This window comes from Microtus oregoni, unplaced genomic scaffold, assembly GCF_018167655.1.
Source record: "Microtus oregoni isolate MIOR12 unplaced genomic scaffold, Mior012 000003F_ref0000135, whole genome shotgun sequence".
NCBI lineage: Eukaryota > Metazoa > Chordata > Mammalia > Rodentia > Cricetidae > Microtus > Microtus oregoni.
Genome location: NW_024543062.1, coordinates 52232678 through 52238680, shown reverse-complemented (window position 1 = coordinate 52238680; position 6003 = coordinate 52232678).

Genomic DNA, 6003 nt, shown 5'->3' with positions numbered 1-6003 from the left:
TATGACATCTTCCTCTAGTCTCCACATGTACACAAGTGACTGCACACCCACACACTTGTGCATATGCCACATATGGACACACTCACATACACACACACACACACACACACACACAACACACACGTAATATTTCCCTTGATTATAGAGTCACTTGATCTCACTTATTCTTTACCAACAGCAACTTTTAAATTAATTCTTTTCTCTTCTTATTTATCTTTTAATAATAATACAGTTGAAGTCATTTTTATTTAATTAAAAATTATTGCATATATTCAAAGTATAAAATGTGATGATTTGATGAATATATTATTCTATATGAGTTGTCACGATCAAATTAATATAGTCATCATCTATTTTAGACATCCAATCCCTTGTTTGCTGATTTTACAAAAAGGTGTGTTCTTTTAAATCAATTCCTTCCCCCACACTCCAATTTTTGGAAACTGTATCTCAGTTACTAGGATGATTTTAAATCATCCACAACTTATTCTTTGTATCTGCTTATCTTGCTTAGCATTGTAGACTTCATAGTGAGCTCTATTGTCATCAAAAATACACTTTCCTTTTTAATGCTATTTACAAGTATTTAATACTTAATCCTATTTCATTGGATGTATCAACCAATCATAATTTCTCTAGCCATTCTTCTATTGATGAACACATTTTTTCAACAGCTTTTCTATTATAAATAGTGTTTTAAACTATGAGGAGTTATCAGTGAGATAACTTAACAGACAAAGTCATTTGCTCTCAAATCTATTGACCTAAGTTCAATCCATGGAACTCACATGGTTCAAGGAAAGAACCAGCTCCATTAAGTTGTTCTTTGACTACTAAATCAGCCTTGTAGCAAAAGAATGCCCATAGATATGCATAGTCACACAAAAATATTAATGAATGTAAATAAACATGAGAATCTCTCTGAGATACTAATTTTAGTATATTCATTTAAATACATACCTAATAGCTATATATTCAAAAATCAGATTGCAACATTATATAGTAACTTTTAAAATATATTTTAAGGCATATTGTTTCTATATTGACTGAACCAATTTTCTTTCCTATCAACCATGACAGGTCTCCTGCATTCTTCCTGGTGTTCCTCTTTCTCTATCTGTGAGCTGCATCTGCCATGCTTGCAATGACAGAGTCCTCCCTCCATAAGCTTGTATGTTTGATTACTTGATACCCAAGTGTTGCAACTGTTTTGGAAGGATTAGGAGGTGTGGCCTTGTTGGAGGTGATGTGCCACTGGGGAGAGACTTTGAGTATTCAAAACATGTGTGCCATTCCTAGTGTGTTCTCTCTGCCTCTTGTTTGTGGATTAAGATATAATCTCTTAGCTGTTTCTACCTCCAGGTCTCTGCTCTGCTGTCACAGACTAATCCCCGGAAACTATACTCAAATAAATGTTTTTCTTCCTTGGTCATGGTGTGCTGTTACAGCAATAGGAAAGGAGTTAATACAATCTTCTTGGGAAATTTGTTCTTTTCTTGTCCTTTGTACCTCTTTTCAGTCTGGTTGTCTTTCTATTATTCAGTTGTGTGAATATCTTGTGTATTTAGGATAGTCATGTCTCATAATATGTGGAGTTTGCAAATAATTTCCCCTATTTTGTAAGTTTCATTTTCTTCATTTCTTCCTTTCAATTTTTAGAATAGGCAAATATAATTAATTAAGTATTAAGTTTATAAGTTAGAGTTGATGTGAATTTCTTTAAAAATTTAAAAATATAAAGCATGATGGAATACCATGCTTACCATTATGCTTTAATAACTTAGCAGCTTGCAGTAGGAGCAATGACTCAATGGTTAGGAATGTGCACTGCTCTTCTAGAGGGCACAAGTTCAGTTCCCAGCACCCACATCAGGCACCTTACAAGCACCTGTAAATCCAGCTCCAGGGGATCCACCACATGCTTCTGACCTCCAAGGGATTTGAACTCACATAAACATAGGCACAGACACAGACAGACTCACATATACATAATTAAATACTGACAAGCTTGAGTTTGATACCTTCCTGAATTTTCTGCTAGGGATTTTAATACTACAAAGACTTTCTTTTGTTGGTGTTTCCCTTTCTGTGAAAAAGGTGAGCTATGAAACATTAAAAATGATGAAACTAAACACTAATACTGAACTGGGTAGAAGGAACTTCATCAATCAACTTATGACCAAGAATTATCAGGGGAAAGTGCCTTGGCTTTGATCCTGATTATGAAAATTTTGTATATGACCTTAAAAGCTCAAGCAACAAAAAGTGAAAATAAGGAAATAAAATCCCTTTTCAAACCTCCAAAGTGAAAATAAATCAATAAAATCCTTAATCAAACCTCTTCTTTGTTTTAATCATGTCTTTGCTCTCATGGAATTTGCATTCTAAAATATAAAGAAGGTACAGTGTTTAATGAATAAGCAGTGAACATATTTCAATTAATTCCACGGGGAAAAGAAATCAGAGGAACAGTGTGTATACGAAGGAATGATGCTATTTCGAGTGTCCTGTCTGCTTTATGTGCCAGTGGCAAAGAACTGACAAAAAAGCAACTTGAGAAAGAAAGGGTTTATTTGGCTTAGACATCCTGACTGCAGTCTATTACCAGTAGGAGCTCAAGCAGGGCAGGAACCAGGAAGCAGAAATGTTGAAGCAGAGATCATAAAGAAACATGCTTATTGACTTGCTCCTACTCTCACATTCGTCTGCCTTTCTTACACAGCTCAGGCCCGCTTGCCCAAGGATGGAACTAGCCACAGGAGACTTGGCATTATTCCAACTATTAACAAACAATAAAGATGGCGTTTTATAAACATGACACATACCAATCTGATGAAAGCAGTTCCTCAGTTGAGACTCCCTTCTTCCAAATATGTATAGATTTGTATCATGTTGACAAAATCTAACTACGACACCCAAATGAAGGATCTACTGTGGAGGTGAAGATTGATGGCCACCTAAGCAAACACAGTGAGAATAGCCAGGAAAAGTCTTCACATTTGTTAAAATGCTGCTAATATTGTAGTGATAAATCAGAAGCAGTCTATCCAGAAGGAACAAAACATTTGTTTCCTTTCACAAAATATAGTTTATTAGAGAACAGGCCTCAAGGCCATGTTTGAGCATTGGGATGGGAGGCTGAGAGTTAGACATAGGATGGTATATATAGATGGAGCCTTGAAAGATTAGACAAGATTTCCATTAAGAGTGAGAATGAGAGAGACAGAGATAAAAAGACTGCCAGTGCCATCCATAGATGGATGCCCGGGTAGAATCTCTAGAACAATCCCCTAAGCAGTCTTGAGGGGGAAAAAAGAAATATTACTGTTTTATAGAGGGGGGAACTGAATGGAAGTTTCATACTATGTAATTTAATTAAAATAGCATCAAAGATGTTGGAGGAGCCAGGCACTATAACTGAAGACTGTCAAGCTGCATACACACAGACACACACAGACCCACAAAGACACATCACACACACACACTCACACAAGCATGTACAAGTTCTTAACTCTGCAACCCAGAAACAGCTGCATGGAGATATGACCTGATTCCACTGTAGAATCTAGCCTATCAACTGATACTGTCTTTCAGGGGCAAACTCATGCTCTTATACTACAAGTCATGGAAACATTTAGGATGAGAGAAATGAAGAAGAAAAAAAACACGTGAGAACTAGCTAGAAAGAAGTGCCGCATCCAAGACACATCAGGGAATCAGAGTGGACAGAACAGCATAGAGTGAGGCCAGGAAAACAAAAGGCAGGCAAGTGGAGTACATGTCCATTTAACAGAATTGTGTTCTCAGTAACATGACAGGAACTCTGCAGGTCTGCCATAATGTGATCTTTATTGCCCATGATTGAATCTGGCTGATGCACTGAGATTAGACTAGGAGGTGGTGGTAGAAACAGAAGAATGAGAGACTGTTCAGTATTCAAAAAAAAAAAAGGAGTCAGGAGAGCCCAGGAAAAGTTTAGTACACTCTGGGGCTGTGTTTGTTATGGAGTTAGGCATCCCTACACTGGCAATGCACTTGGCAGCGCAGCTCCTTTACCTGCATGTACTATGCATACTGTCATCTCCAAACAGTATACCCAGCAACCTCATAACCCACCTGTTTCTAGCTACCAATACTCTCATCTCTTAATAATATCACAAGTTGTTTCTCCCCTGGTAACACAAATTTAGACAGTTTCAGCTCAAGTACATGCCTGATATATCCCATATGAAAAATAGAAGGTTATATTGGGTTGCATGAGCAATGAGACAAAACCATATCCTCTAATAAACTTTTAGGCAGAATCCTCTATTTGCAGTATTAAGTGTTTGTATAACTGGTTATGTATATGATTAAAATCAGATGCATTATGGGGAGGGGCTTGTGCAGTAGCAAAATTGAATGCATGGCCCAACCTAACAACCAGAATAGAGAAGTGCCCAAAGTAAACTCCTTGGTAGCCCACACCACTTTCACTTCAACGCCCGGAGAAGAAGCCCTGAACAATAACCAGAACCTTCGAGTACCCTCATTCATGTGACCTGTTGTCAATTTTGGCATGATGTCACTCTGGAAGATGGACTACCACTTTGCTTTAAATAGAGTTATCTTGCTGCTTTTGCAAACCCATGTGAGCCAATATTCTTCATTATTTGACTAAAAGGGCAAAATCTTAGAAAGATGTGGTCCAGACCACAATCACTGGTAACATCATGTTGATGTTGTATTTACTTGGATAAACAGTAGAGGAACTTGAGAGCAGAACCCACAGAAATACCAAGTGGACTGGACATGAAGTCAAAAACTAAGATTCAAACATTTATCTATTCCATGAGGCTTAAACAACTGTGTTAAGTACGTTGAATATGGAATATAAAGTTTATAATGTGAAGATATAGACTCAACACAAAAATGTCTAGACATCTTAGGACAGAAGAAGGAATAGATGAAAGGATAAGGAAGATGAAGAAATAACCTAAAACCATGACGTATGTTGACTGAAGGGATTCTAGTCACTAGACACGTAGTTCTGGCATGCCTTGCCCTTCTCCCCTATTCCCTCTGCCTTGCTAACATAACATTAGATTATGTTCTTAAAGCTAGTCATCAAAGTCCATTCCCTTTTTTTGACTACTTCCTCCTCCTGAGACTGACAACCAGAGTCGAGCAATCAGAAACTCCCATTGGCTCACCTAATTAACATGTCCAATTAATATTAACACCTCATCCTAAGACAGGGTTTTCCCCTTTACCTTTATAAACCACCATTTGCCCGTGTGCCATGGCTGTCTCCTCTCTATCCAGGGACTGTCCATTGTCCTTCCATGACAAATATCCCTGCCCCCTTTCTCTTTTCCCTTCTCCTTCTCCTTCCTCCCCTATCTCCTTTACTACCACACCATAGGCACTCTAGCCTATTCTAACATAGACCTCCCCTTCCTCTCTTTATGAGAATGACATCTGTGGGAGATATAGTTCAATGGTTAAGAGCACTGGCTGCTCTTTCAGAGGTCCTGCGTTCAATTCCTAGAAACCACATTATAGCTCACAACCATCTATAATGGGATCTGATACCCTCTTCTCGCATCTAGGCATACATGCAGATGAGGCAGTCATACACAAAAAAATAAATATTTAGAAATAAAAGAATGACTGATACTTGCAGGTCATTTGTTGCTGTTTTTCTGTCTGAGTCAGAAAGCAATCACTGGTTAATAAAGGATCTCTCTGTGAAAACAGGTGTTTGGGTGTGGTTTGTGCCTAACCATGGGTCTAGAAGAGAGCTGCTGCTATCCAGAAGTTCTCTTAATTAGCAGCTGACTTGATGATAAGATGGTAATTTGTGTTTGTGTGTGTGTGTGTGTCAATGCTTAATAATTCTGAGTGAATTCTACTCATCTAGAGCATGGTATATATCCTTACTAAGAACCACTGTAATGACAGAGGTCAGGCAATGACAAAAATCCACATAAAAATGAATGAAGAGGAAACCAATATTCTTAA